This window comes from Ambystoma mexicanum, chromosome 6q, assembly GCF_040938575.1.
Source record: "Ambystoma mexicanum isolate Mex_15411 chromosome 6q, UKY_AmexF1_1, whole genome shotgun sequence".
NCBI classification, from domain to species: domain Eukaryota; kingdom Metazoa; phylum Chordata; class Amphibia; order Caudata; family Ambystomatidae; genus Ambystoma; species Ambystoma mexicanum.
In genome coordinates, this window is record NC_090937.1 from 1,367,087,692 (window position 1) to 1,367,101,815 (window position 14,124).

The following is a 14,124-nucleotide window of genomic DNA, read 5'->3' on the forward strand; positions in this document are numbered from 1 at the left end:
TATGTATGTTGAAAATAAAACTTCTTAATGTTGCTGTTCAATCGAGCTATATTACCAACTCTCCGAACAACACAGTGGTTTTTCCCATGTGCTATCAGGTCATTGTAGGTAGAGGCAGTGACACTTCCCAATGTTAGCTTAAATATAGCAATAAGCATATTACGATCACTTGCCTCTACAACTACCACCTTAACGCTAATACACTTATTAAGTAAAAGAGAAGACATAGCCAGATTTCTTCCCTGATGAATTTGCTCAGCAGTTGTTCTGTTCCGCCTCACCCCTCTATCCCTCGGCCCCCCCCTTCCCAACCCTCCTCTTGTATTCCACCTGCACTGCGTAAATTGTCGTCAGACATAGTAATGTTACTGCTTGCTTTGTTTTCCTTCCCCCCTTACCTCCTACCTTACTTGTTTTTTTGCACTTACACTATCAGAAATGTCGTCAGGCCTATTACGATAGTTTTTTTTTTTCACATTCTGTATTGTTTCAAGGACTTTTTACTGAATGTACTGTATTTTCCTTTGCTCCCTCCCTCCTTGAAGCGCTTTGAAACACTTCTGTGTATAGGCGCTATATAAATAAACAATCATATCATATCATATCAGATAGTCAATACATGAGTTACAGTTAAGATTATTCCACATAGGCTTACCAGGACTATCACCCGCAATAGACCCATTGGCCAGTTTCAAATTTCAGACATCTAAGAACTCAACCATCTTTTAACATTTTTAAAACGTGAGGTTTTCTGGGATAGAGCACCTCTCCTACCCAGTTGTGCAAATAAACAATCTGAGTTAAAATCACCTGTAATAATAATAATAATATCCAGTCCCCCTCCTACACTGAGAAAATGTTCACACAGCTCAAATAACGCCACGAGAAAAACATCAATATTGGCTAATGAAGGATTCCAATAGATATTTAATAATAAGCAAAGGGTTTACAAATCTCTCCCACAAGAGAACACACTTTACTGCCAAAATTCCAAGAGTCATATCAGATATAGCCTGTATAGTATCAAGAGGTATTCTTCGTCAGAATCAGGCGACCACCAGACAGATGCCCTCCCGGAGAGGGAGTAGCTAATTGCTGAGCATAAGTAAATCAGTACACTTTAAATATTTTTTGTCAAGTATGTCTCCTGCAATAAAACAATGTGTTGCTCATTAATGTTTGACTTGTTTTTATTGTTTAAAAAGCCATTTTTAAACCCCTCGTATTCCAAATCAACAAATTCCGATTATCAGTTCCACGATTCTGGTTAAAGGTCCACCCCCCTAACCCCGCCCCATCTTTATGAAATAGCTTCCCAAATTTTGCAGAAGCCAAGACTAATCATCCTGCAGTCCAGTTTAATTATTCATGGTTGGATAAATAATTTGTACAGAATGGACAAATGAAGAGCCCCTCACACAAGTTACCTTTATAGGCTCTCCTTGCCAAACCTTCTGGTTTAGACTGTGATTAGAAATCATTTTCCCCCCTTGTCCTGCTCCGACATAGTCTAACTGGGTTAAATCATAGCCCATTAGCCTTAATGACTCTCCCATTGCTAAGAGCATTTTAACCACTAACTTTGAACGGATAGTTAATTCAACCACATCTAATCCTGGCTCATTTATAAAAGAAATTAGATCAATATCCTTCGAAGTTAGTAGACGTAAGCAAGGAACCTCGTGTAAAAGCCTCAACACATTTGTGCAATTTAAAATGACTATCATCTGAATGTAAAATCAACTCCAACAGTAGCTTTTGAGTTAAATCTTGTTCTGTTGGGCCCTTATATTTTTCTAATGCACACTCCCCATCATTCATCTGGTTTGGCAAGCTCACGGTCTCCCGGTCAATACCAGAACTCATTTGATGAGAGCCCGTAGTAGCACAGTTAAGATGAGAACTGCTAGTAGAATTTATTTAATTATAATTTGAAAATCTGGGAAGAGTGCTAGACCCCTTATCACACAGTCGGCACAGTGCTTCAGTAAATGTATTTGTGCGTTTCTCCCAAAACAGAATGGTTCTGTGTTCACAGCCTTGTCCTCAACAGTTTGTGTAACTGCATCCAACCTCCCTGGTTCTCCTATTTTAGCACATCCAATGTCCTTTCATTAGGCAAGAGTCGGATATTTCAAACTGTGTATTTGAATCTTGATTGGTCTTTCTCTGTCATCCAAATTAAAAAAAAGAATTGCTAAGTAGCACAAAATATACAACACGACTATCCTTAGCGTTCTGGACTATGGACCGGGAGCGTCCTAACTGAAGAAATCAATGGAACAGAAAGAAGGTGCAGCAGCCACCTCCCCTTCCTGTGCTTCTGGGTCCTCCCTCTTGGTCCTAAGGCCGGCCATATTTGCTTTGTTGCAGGAATTGGGGAAAGGAGGGGGAGAAAGAGACCACCATAAGCAGGATGCCCCTATGTGAAGCTTCTGCAATGCAAGAAGAGTAGCTAGCCTTACTGCACAGGCTGCTGACATAGCAATGTTTAAAGGACACTCCTGACAATGATCAGAGGCTGACACCAGTGTTCACTGCAGATCTGATTGCAGGAGCCACGGTTTTGGAGGCGGCCGGAGATTTGGACGTTGAAGTGAAGCTTTTAATCCCAAGACCCGACCGACGTGATCCTTGCCACTCGACCAGCACGTGATGCCTGACCCCAGCAGACTAAGCATGCAGCTTACTCCACGCACATGGTGAGGCCAATCTGCGCCCATATAGGCCACTTGAAGCCAGCAGCACCTACAAGCTGGTCTTTTCCCCTGCCAGATTTCTCCATCCGTGCTTTTGCACACCTTTGCACCGGAGGTCCACCATCTTTGTCCTCATTTCCGGCCTGACCCCAAAATGGCGGTCGCATCGCGGCGCCGAAACGAGGCTGCCAATAGTTGCTGAGCAACTAGCTTGATCCGTGCCCAATCCGCAACGCCGGCAGGCGGAAGCCGGCTCCCGGAAGAAGGCCCGTGGAAAAAGGCCCTGTTCCACCCCTGTTCGCCTCGGGACGCCACGGCCTGCGGCCACATATGCTCGAGCAGCCTCCACCAGCCTCTACCATATGCTCGGACACTGACTACTCCCACCCTTAATGCTCTGCACTGCTATGCAAGACCGTTACGCACAGGGGTCAGAGCAGGAGCTCCCCCACAGCAACCCGCACTGCAGGAGCAACACAGAGTCACCCTGTCCCTTGACCTTTGTCCTATAAGGTAAGCCTGCGGGCTTTATCTACCCCGTACACTATCCCCAGACTTGCATGTTACTTCCATATGTGCCGCCCAAAATGCCATAGTCATACTATTAGCTACGCACTCAATGCATATGTACCTTGCTAGCCACCCCTTGTCCTGCCCAGTCTATGCCACTAAAAAAATTTGTTTTATTTTACCCTACCTCGAAAAAAATTAGCCCTCATTCCACAGTGTGCCCATGCAAATTCGAATCTAGCCATTTTGATGTGATATTCTGCCATTCGAATTTAGCCATCTTGATGTGATATTCTGCCATTCGAATCTAGCCATTTTGATGTGATATTCTGCCATTCGAATCTAGCCATTTTGATGTGATATTCTGCCATTCGAATCTAGCCATTTTGATGTGATATTCAGACATTCGTTTCTAGCCTGCTTAGCGGCCCTGATCCACTGCATAACTGCCTGCCCTAGCGGCCCCGCTCTATTGTGTCATTGCATGCCACTAGTGGCTCTGCTGTACATCTCTTGTCAACAAATGCAGCCCCCCGGCACACACCCCAAAGCGCCTTCACACCTCCCTTCCTCTCTATCCCTCTCCTTCACAGCCCTCTCCCTTCTGGCCATCTACAGCATGACGCCCCCAGACCGGAATGCCCACCCATGCCTTACCCCACCATCTGACCTCATACACACCACAGCGCCGTCTGCACTCCACTCCACACTCAACTACCCCACCAATCCGACCGGACATCACCCACTCCACCTCAGGCTCCACAGACTAAGAACACGCACCAAACACCTCCTAACTCTCCGCAGCACTCCACACTCCGCACTCCTTAGGAACAACAGACTCAGCTCTCGCACCCATACATCAGCCGCCCAGACTCACCCCTCTGTCCACGCTCACTACCCTGGCACCCATCACGCTAGCACCCATCACGCTGCACCTATCACGCCCCAGCTTCACACCCCCAAATACACATCGCCCACCCCCAACACCACCAACGCCAACACTCACACCCTACGACCAGACTTAAGATGCGCTCTCATCAATGCGCGCTCTATCCATGCCCATGCCATTGAAATCAATGACCTTATCACCACCCACAATCTCGACCTACTTGCCATATCCGAAACCTGGCTCCACGAAGCCTCCAGTCCTTCCATCCACCTCGCTCTCCCTCAAAACTATACCATTCTCAGACAGGACCGAAAAAACTCCAAAGGTGGTGGCGGCGTCGCCCTCATCTTTAAAGACACCCTCTCCCTAAGAATGTGTAATCAGCAATGGGACAACAACGCTGAGCTACTCACGGCTAAACTAGCCCTCTCACCTAACTGCACCATAAACTTCTTTATCACCTACAGACCACCAGGATCACCCCTAGACTTCCAAAAACAACTCCTCCTAAACATAGGCAACAACCTCAAAAGCACCACCAAAAGCATCCTTCTAGGGGACTTTAACCTTGGTTTAGCTGACCCAAAGGACAAAGCAGCCGCAAATCTAGCCAAAGAACTATCAAACATGGGGTTCGAACACAAAATTACTGCCCCCACTCATAACAAAGGCAGATCCATTGACTGGCTAGCGGATCACAATTGCTCATCTGCAATTACATCCATCTCGGCCCTCCCATGGACGGACCACTACCTCATTCAATTCTCCATTCCTACCACGCCTACTCATAAAACCTTAACTCATGCCCCACCCACTAAAGTAAGAAGCTCTAAAAAACTCACTGCTTCCAACCCCGCCCCTCTCCTCGACATCCCTGAACTCAAGCCTCCTTTCATCCATGACCCCACCTCTCTAGCCAACATCTACTCCAGCACACTCACTCAAGCCATCGATCTCATTGCCCCTCTAGAAGAAAAAAAAGGAAAAAAATCATTGCACTGCAATTCATGGTTCACTGAAGAACTATCTGACCTTCGCACCAAGAAACGCAAAGCCCTATCCAGATGGCAAGCAGCACCTAATCAATCCTCACTTAAAGATTTTAAAGAGATCTCCTTGACCTACAAAAAAGCCATATTCCATGCTAAATCCGAATCCTACAATCAGAGAATTATTAATGCCAGCTCCAAATCAAGAGAAATATTTTCCATATTCAAAGAACTCTCCACACCGGCCTCCGTCCCAGATGAAATCATCAAGGATGAAGCCTGGTGCACAGGCATCCAGGCTGCCCTCCTCAATAAAGTGAAAACTCTCCAAGACAAAATAGCCTCACAACGCAAAGCCCTCAACACCCCCACCTGCTCACCCACACTCTCCACCAATAACGCTCTCTCACAAACACCCCTCTTTGCCTTTAGAGAAGTCTCAGAAACAGAAGTTAAAGACCTCCTCAAAAAAATTAAACCTTCCACCTGCAAAGGGGATATCTGCCCACCTTCACTAATCAAAGAGTGCTCAGAATCCCTCACCCCCATCATTACAGCCTTCATCAATGCCTCCTTCGCATCTGGAACTGTACCACATTGCCTAAAAGAAGCTTGGGTCCGCCCGCTCCTGAAAAAACCCTCCCTCGATCCTTCCTCCCCTAACAACTATCGCCCCATCACCACCGTCCCCTTTCTCCTCAAAATCTTAGACAAAGCCGCTCACAATCAAATCCAACACTACCTGGAAACCAACTCCATCCTAGGCAAAAGACAATCAGGCTTCCGCAAAAGCCATGGGACGGAAACTGCCCTTCTAGATTTAAAAAATCAAATTACCAAAATAATGGACACAGGCAAACCTGCTCTCCTCCTTCTGCTCGACCTCTCTGCAGCATTTGACTTGGTCAACCACAGCATTCTCACATCTCACCTCATCAATGCTGCACACTTCTCTCACAAGGCTACCACCTGGATCACTTCCTTCCTTGAAGGTAGGGCCATGAAAGTGTACTCAGACCAGGACAGCGCCCCCCCACCACTATAAACTGTGGTGTCCCACAAGGATCCTGCACTGCTCCAACCCTCTACAACCTATTCACCAAACCCCTCTTTGACTTACTGGACTCCCTCAACATAGCGTACACAAATTACGCAGATGACACGCAAGTTCTCCTCCCCCTCTCCGGAGACTACGACCTAGACTCAGAAGCCCTCCTCAAAATCTACTCGACCATCCAAACCTGGATGGCTATCAATGGTCTCTGCCTAAACGGAGACAAAACCGAAATCATCATCCTAGCCCCCAACGAAACACTAACCAAACTTAGCCCCAACTATTCTCACATGCTCATCGACAATATTAGCATACCTGTCTCCTCCACAGTCAAGACCCTAGGAGTCTACATTGACGCCACACTCTCAATGACAAGACAAACCAACGCCATCGCCTCAGCTTCTGCTCTGACTACCAAACTCATCTACGCCATAAAACCCTACCTCACCACGCCTAACTGCCTCTCCATAGCCAGAGCTACCATAGGAGCCAGATTGGACTACTGCAACGCCCTCCTGGCAGGCACATCGTCAAAGAACCTAAACAGACTCCAAATAGTGCAAAACAATGCCCTCCGCGCTGCACTACACATTCCCAAAAATGAACATATTTCACAGGCCAGAAGACTTGTCCACTGGCTCCCAGTAAAGGAAAGAATCAACTTTAAAATCCTTACTCTCACACACAAGTGCATCAATCATACAGCACCCCCCTACCTATCTGAAACTATAACTAAGAACTCTTCCACCCGTCCCAGAAGAAGCCACCATGCCAACCAACTCCGAGTACCCACTGTAAAAAGAGCCAAAGCCGGCGGCATTGGTTTCCCACACATAGCTCCTAAGCTCTGGAATGCCCTCCCTAACGCCCTCAGAGCAGAACCCTCTCTGTACTCCTTTCGCAAATCTCTCAAAACCACTCTATTCAACTAACTCCATCCTTCCTTCACCCACTCCAGCCCGCACACGTCTGTTTCGAAATATGTCTGATACGTAACGTGCATTGTAATGAAAACTGCTTTGTTGTAACCACCTTCCTTCTACGGTAACCAGACTATGTATGTCCTCATGTAACAGCGCCACGATGCCCCCGGGCTGATGTGCGCTTTAAATAAATCCGAATAAATAAATAAATAAATAAATCTGCCCTGAGGATGATCTATTGACGCAAACTTAGAACCACAAAGGTTTGCATATCCAATGCTGCGAGCACACTTTGATTAATTTTTACAACACCGGAGCTGCCTGACCTTCTTTTATCCATTGCTTTGCTTCTTTTGTTTTAATATATTTTTATTTATTGCTTATAATGCGCCACAGCACGCAGGTAACAGGGTGCACATAAAACACAGAACTCACAACATGAACAACAAAAAGGCTAGTAAAAGGCACTGGAAGACAGCCTCTCTAATTGAATAGCATGGTCTTAAGCCGCTTATGAAATGTGAGACTCTTCTCTGTACGCATATCGGCTAGGAGTCCATTTCATGCCAGAGTAGCTAGAACCAGAAAAGAGCGTCCCTTGCCACGAGCTCCGTTTACCTTCGGGCAGACAAGCCGGAAGGTGTTACTAGATCTTGTTGCTCTCCCCTGTGGTTGGAGGGTGAGGCTATTTTTCAGATACGCTGGTGCGGATCTGGGTAGACATGTATGTGTCCGTGTGAGGATTTTAATGGTAATCTTGGACACCACTGGCAACCAATGAAGCTCCTTCTTGGCTTAGGTTATGTGGTCCTTTTAGGAACATTATTAATGATTCCAAGCGCGTCATTTTGCAGAATATGGAGCCTGTGTATACTGTTCTTATTTGTTCCGCCAAGAAGAGCATTTCAATAGTCTATATGTGGTATAATGATAGCTCTTACCATGTTTCGCAATTTTTACTGATGACATAGGGTTTCACCAACGTAAGTCACCTAAGATGGTATTGAGATTTCTTTACAACATTTTCAACTTGAGCATCCACCCCTAGTGAGCGATCCACAATCACTCCCAGGATTTTAACTTTATCTACATTTTGAATGTGGTGACCATCAATAAATAATTCTGCATACCCTGGACCCAGTTTAAGACCATTAACTCAGTCTTTGCACTGTTCAAGCAGAGCCTGTTCGCTATCATACAATTTTTTATCAAATGGTAGATGCTCTGCACCTTCCTTACATCCTCGGCATAATCCCAGCCCACTTTGATCAACAGCTGAATGTCATCTGTGTAGTTTGTGAAACTGACCTCTACTTTGTCAAGTGTATCACACAAAGGATGAAAGTAAACATTGAAAAGAGCCAGGGACAAGCACGCTCCCTGCGGAACTCCACAGTTGGACATTTCTTGGACAGAGGACGACTGTCCCCGACATCCTACCCGACAGAAAGGACCTCATCCACTCAATAGTCGGAGACGAGCATTGACCCACAGAAGACAATGTGGCCAGTAGTTTCTTGTGGTCCAGGAGGTCAAATACTGCTTATAAATCGAGCAGCATCAGCATCCCTTCTTTACTCCTATCTATACAGTCCAACATTTGTGTTTGAAGATCTAGCAGTGCGCTCTCTGTGCCATGATGCACCCTAAAACTGGATTGTCTGGGATGTAAGATTTCGGCCATAATGATATATTTTTGAAGTTGCATGGTGGCCACCTGATCTAAAACCTTTAAAAGAAATGGGACATTGGTAATGGGTCTATACTTGTTGCAGTTTCTTGGGTCCAGGCCTGCCTTTTTGAGTAGTGGCATAACCACGACCTACTTAACGTCATCTGCGATAATCCCATGACGGAAGGTGGCATTAGTGAAACGTGTAAGGAATGGTGCAAAGGCACCAATGTTAATCAAAATTATTTTAGCGGCCAAAGCGTCACCATCACAGGCTGTGGGAAGCATTTTCCCTGAAACTTCCTCCATGGCCATCACTGAGATAGAGAAAAAGTCACTCAGAGGTGCTGCATTATCCTCAGGTGGTGTACCCGAACCTGGGTTTGCAGCCAAGTTAACATGTGCCCCCACAATTTTGTCTGAAAAGGCTTTCTGAATTTTGGAACAGTCGTCCACTGTGGGAGACAGCAGGACTGACTTTAAATGCAGTTTATCAAATTTTTTCAAATTTTCGAACAGTTTATTTGTATTGTTAGTAGAGCTCTCAATCTCAGCATTGAAGAAATTTTTCTTAACTTCAAATATACAATCTCTGTATCGCCTCTCTATATTTTGCCAGGTTGCTTTGTTTCCTTCTGTCCTGTCTTTATTCCAGCAATGTTCTGTGGCCCCCTTCTCCTGTTTTAATTTGATAAGCTCAGGTGAGAACCAACTCTGATGGTTCTGCCTGTCACGCACCATCTTAGTCTTAACGAGTGACACTTTACTAAGCATTTCCTGCATCACATGGTCATATTTAGTGGCCAGAATATCTGGGGTTGAAGATCTGCAGTACATGCCATAATATTACAAAGACAATTGTTAAGGTCTTCCTGCCAATTTCTTTTTGTATTTCTACTGGTGACGCTTTTAAACGGGTTTTCCTGCAGGACCTGTTTTCCAGGCAGTGTTAATTGGAAAAGAATGTTCGAGTGATCGGAGCAGATGCAGTGGCTTGAGCGAATGGAATCGATCTGCAGATTCCTAGACGCTACTCAAGCCAAGGGCCTCATTATGAGTTTAGTAAGCTCACGGGCAAACTTGTTTCCGGATAGGCAAACTCTGAGTCTGCCTGCCATTGCCGCTGTGTCTGACGGTTGTAGGTCAAAGGATCGAAAATAAAGGATCGACTGGTAAAAGGATCGATTCAAAAGGATTGAATACAAAAGGGTCAATTTTTTTTTTTCCTTTTTTTTTTGGGAGGGGTCCACCCCCTTTTTTGTGGTAAAAACCACTTTTTTTTTCCAAAACTGAAAGCAAAAAAAATATATATTTAAAAAAAAAAAATGTGGACCCTTTTGTATTCGATTCTTTTGAGTCGATCGTTTGACTTTTGATCCTTTGGCATTCGATCCTTTAACTGGACACCGTGTCTGACAGTTCAGACCCTGCTGGGCGCAGCGGCCACGTTAGGCAGACCCGTCACGGAAGCACCGGCACCGGTAGCAATGGTACCAGTGCTTTCGTGTCCCCAAACCCATAGAGTCTTGTGGGACTCTATGGGAGTGGGGACTTACAATTTACTGGCGCCTGACTTCCTGGGCTGCCAGTCTCGTAATGACCCGGTGGCACCGGGAAGTCAGGCTCTGGTAAATTATTACGAGTCTGGCAGCAACCCGCCAGTAGCACCAGCAGGGTTACCGCCAGACTCGTAATGAAGCCCATGTGTGGGTTCGTTGTTATGGATGAACACATCAATGTTTTTTTAATTTTGCTCCAAAGAGGTTGTCTCTTTGTCTGCTACATTACCCCTCCACCTATTAACATCTATTAACAAGGTGGAAGATTTGAGTGAGTTGAGGCCTGCCAGTATTTCTGTAAGATCCTCGTTAAAGTCAGGCATCTCATTGGGGGTCGGTATAACACAATAAGATGAGTGCAAGGGACGGGTGAGGGGGCGATTTTCAAATGTAACAATTCACAACCTTTGCAGTTCAAGGGGGATTGAAAAAAACATAATTTCTCCCCAGGTCTCTGTTAATGCCATGATGTCGATATTGTTGTCAATTATATAATCATGAACATCTATGGCCAATGTCCCCTCAAAGCCAAAGTGTTTTGTGCTTAAGGAAGTGTAGTGGGCAGGAAGGAAGACGAGATGCAGAGAGAAACAAGATGGTGCTAAGCTCCCTTTCCTTTGATTACGCTAACCCACCCACTTCTCAGATTCAAAGCATCAAAGGCCTTTTGGTATTCAAAACCCTGGTGCGAGGCTAGTCCATTTGCATAGAGCCTGCCCTTTGATTTCTGTTTCCCTGGACAGACACTGCTGGGAGGCTGTGCTAGTGGAGGGAGGTGTTACCTGTCCTCACAAAGGATCAAAAGAGAGTCATAGTCTCTTGCGGTGCTGGCTGGCAGGAAATAACTGTCTGACTAGAATACACAACAAAGCCCTTCCAAAGCTGACATGAGCCCATAGTGTTGAGATGTGTATGATACAATGTAAATGTTGCTCTTAATTTATTATAATCATATGGAATTTGGAACTGAGGTGTAAACTTAAATGCAACTTCTGCACTTCAGTGATTTGGCTATCACAAACAGGACACCCGTGATCTCTGAACCTGCTACGTGCCACTAAGGAGCAAGAGCTACAGATCAGGAGACTGACACAGCATGGCACGCCTGTACAAATGAAATAGAAGCATGGCAGCAGCATTCTGAATTAGTTGTAGTTTAAAGGTCTTTTTCTTAGGCAGGTCAAGATATATAGAGTTGCAGTAATCTAAGCGTCTAGAAATAAATGCATTCATGAGTTGGATTCTTGCGGGGAATGAAAAATAGTCAAGAAACCTTTTAAAGATTTCAGTTGAAAAAACAACTGCTTGTGTTTTTTTTTTATCTGTGTTGTTAAAGTGAGATCTGAATCAGACCAAATACCCAGGTTCCGCACTCATGTAACTGGCGAAGGGGGGGGGTGATAAGGGGGGATCCATTGACGTTTGCCAGAAACTAGAACTTTCTAATTCCCTGGGTGCCAAGGAACCCAGGGTTAGCGGTGCACGTACCAGATTATTTTTGCAAAACATGACCTCTGTTTCCTGTGCATTAAGTGGTAAACGATTTGAGGAACTCCAAGTTCCGACTTGCTCTGCACAAGTTTTAAGACCCTATATTAGGTCTTGACTGATAACATTCAATGGCAAGATGAGCTTGATGTCAACTGCGTACACATAAAATTGCATCCTAGAAGCATGAATAAGGTCCGTCAAAGGTTTAAAATACAAATTAAAAAGAAGCGGGCTTATAGAAGAGCCCTAGGGTAATCCACAAGTAATACGATTTCAGGAGGAATTAAAAGGAGGGATTTTGGTTGCAGTCAGCCAGAAATGATTTGATCCAAATCCAAGCCGTTCTTGTTAGTCTCATTTTGTGCCAGCATCCTAGAAGGATGTTGTGGTTCAAAGTATCAAAAGCTATGGACCGATCTAATCAAATGAATTCCCCTGTTTCACTAGAGTCAATCCACCCCTTTAAGTCATCCAAAGCTACCATACCTGATTCTTCATTGTGACTGGGATGAAATCCTGCTCGTGCCCCGCAAGAACCTAGAATTGAGATGTAACTTCAACTTAAATCAATTTTGCGACATAGGGCAACTGCTAAATCGGACCTAGGCAGACTAGCTTCAGAGATGGCTTTTTAATTAACTATGTGACCACCACCAATTTAATAGACTAGGTACCACTCCTGAAGACAAACATTCATTGATTGATAAAGTTATATCACCTGAAAAACAAGAACACAAATTACAATTTAGATAAAATAGTCCAGTACAGAATAGACGGTGTGACACTACAAATCCTATGTAGGGCAGGTGACTGTTTGAGGCTAGGAAGGTGGACCTGAACTCAGGAGCGACGGAAGAACTGAGGTCCACCTTTTAATGCTAAGTCTCTTTCCCTCTTTTCTGAAAATCCTCTATTATCATGCATTTATAACAGCTTAATTCAGGCAATCATGCTATTGCACTCAAGACATTGCAAACATTAGATGCAGGAGTGTCTTTACCTATTAGATACGTAAAAGAGTGCACTTTCCTTATCAAACACAACCTTTTAGTCACCCGAGTCCATTGTTGTAAACCTAAAGAAAGCCTGACAGTTTTGTAAAACCCTGAATCCATCCCATGTACTCATTCAAAAGCTAATACCTAATTGATTGGTACAAGAGTAAAAGGTGAAAGTGAACATATGCATGGTTTCACGTCATCTCTTGATTCCCTCTGCCATTACAGAAATGTAGTAAGAGTACCATAGCATACAAACGACCTTGTGGGAGAAAGCGAACATATATCCTATTAAAATGTTATAATATTTTTATAGCAAGCTACATTTTCCAGATACACTTTCAAATTCTTTCAGAAACTTCACAATATAAAAATATCGGTGTACCGACGAGGGAACGTGTCCACTATTCCAGTACAACAGTGTTCTTCCCCAAAATATGTTTGTAACCTATGTAGGGCTGACTGTTTTAGTTTACATTTCCCTTCCTGCGGACCGCACTGCCTTATACTATGGTGTGAGACACCTGGGGGCTGGTGTCCATTGCTGTGGGTGTTGTTTGGCTGATGACACATAGGCGAGAGAAGAAGAACGAGGATGAAATACACTTGCATACACATTTTTCAGCAAGAACAATGGCGGATGTTGAAGACAGCTTATCTCTTTGGACCAGGTGAGATGAGCCCACCGAGGTGAGGATCTGCTGAGATGTGCAGGACTCCCAAGCAGGAAGAGCGTGTAGTGGTGTGCCAAATACAGTGGCAGTGTGCGAGACATGGGACATGGGCACTGCATGTGAAGAACAGCATACTGGAAGTGGGAACCAGTTCTGCACTGTGTATAAGAAAAGCTCCTTCTATGCAAGTCACATATTTAGGGTTACGCGATGCTGCCTGTGTCACCTACAGATGCGTGACACCCTGGGCAAGAACTGTGTTAGATGCAAGACATGTCACAATACAAAGAAGATCTTGAACCTCGACAAACCCATTGGAACATCACTGGGACATTGCAGGCAGTACTACGGGGCATGGAGTACATTAAAGCCTCAGCTAGCAACCTTTTTGGCACTTTTATGCAGAACAGCTTCAATCTAGAATCCCAGCTAGTCAGCGCTAGGGAGCACAAAAGGACTTTGCATCTGGGACCACGGATGCTGGGAGGAGCAAGGAGAACAGGCTGACATTGCATGATCACTGCTCATCAGCAGTATAGAGAATAATGTCAACGAGCCTACTGAGGAACTTTGTTTAAAGACCCCAATCAACAGGATAACAGCGATATTGCTATCCAGAGCAGCAGGTTCTTTTGGCTCAGCGTCACAAAAGGACCCGTGTTAACA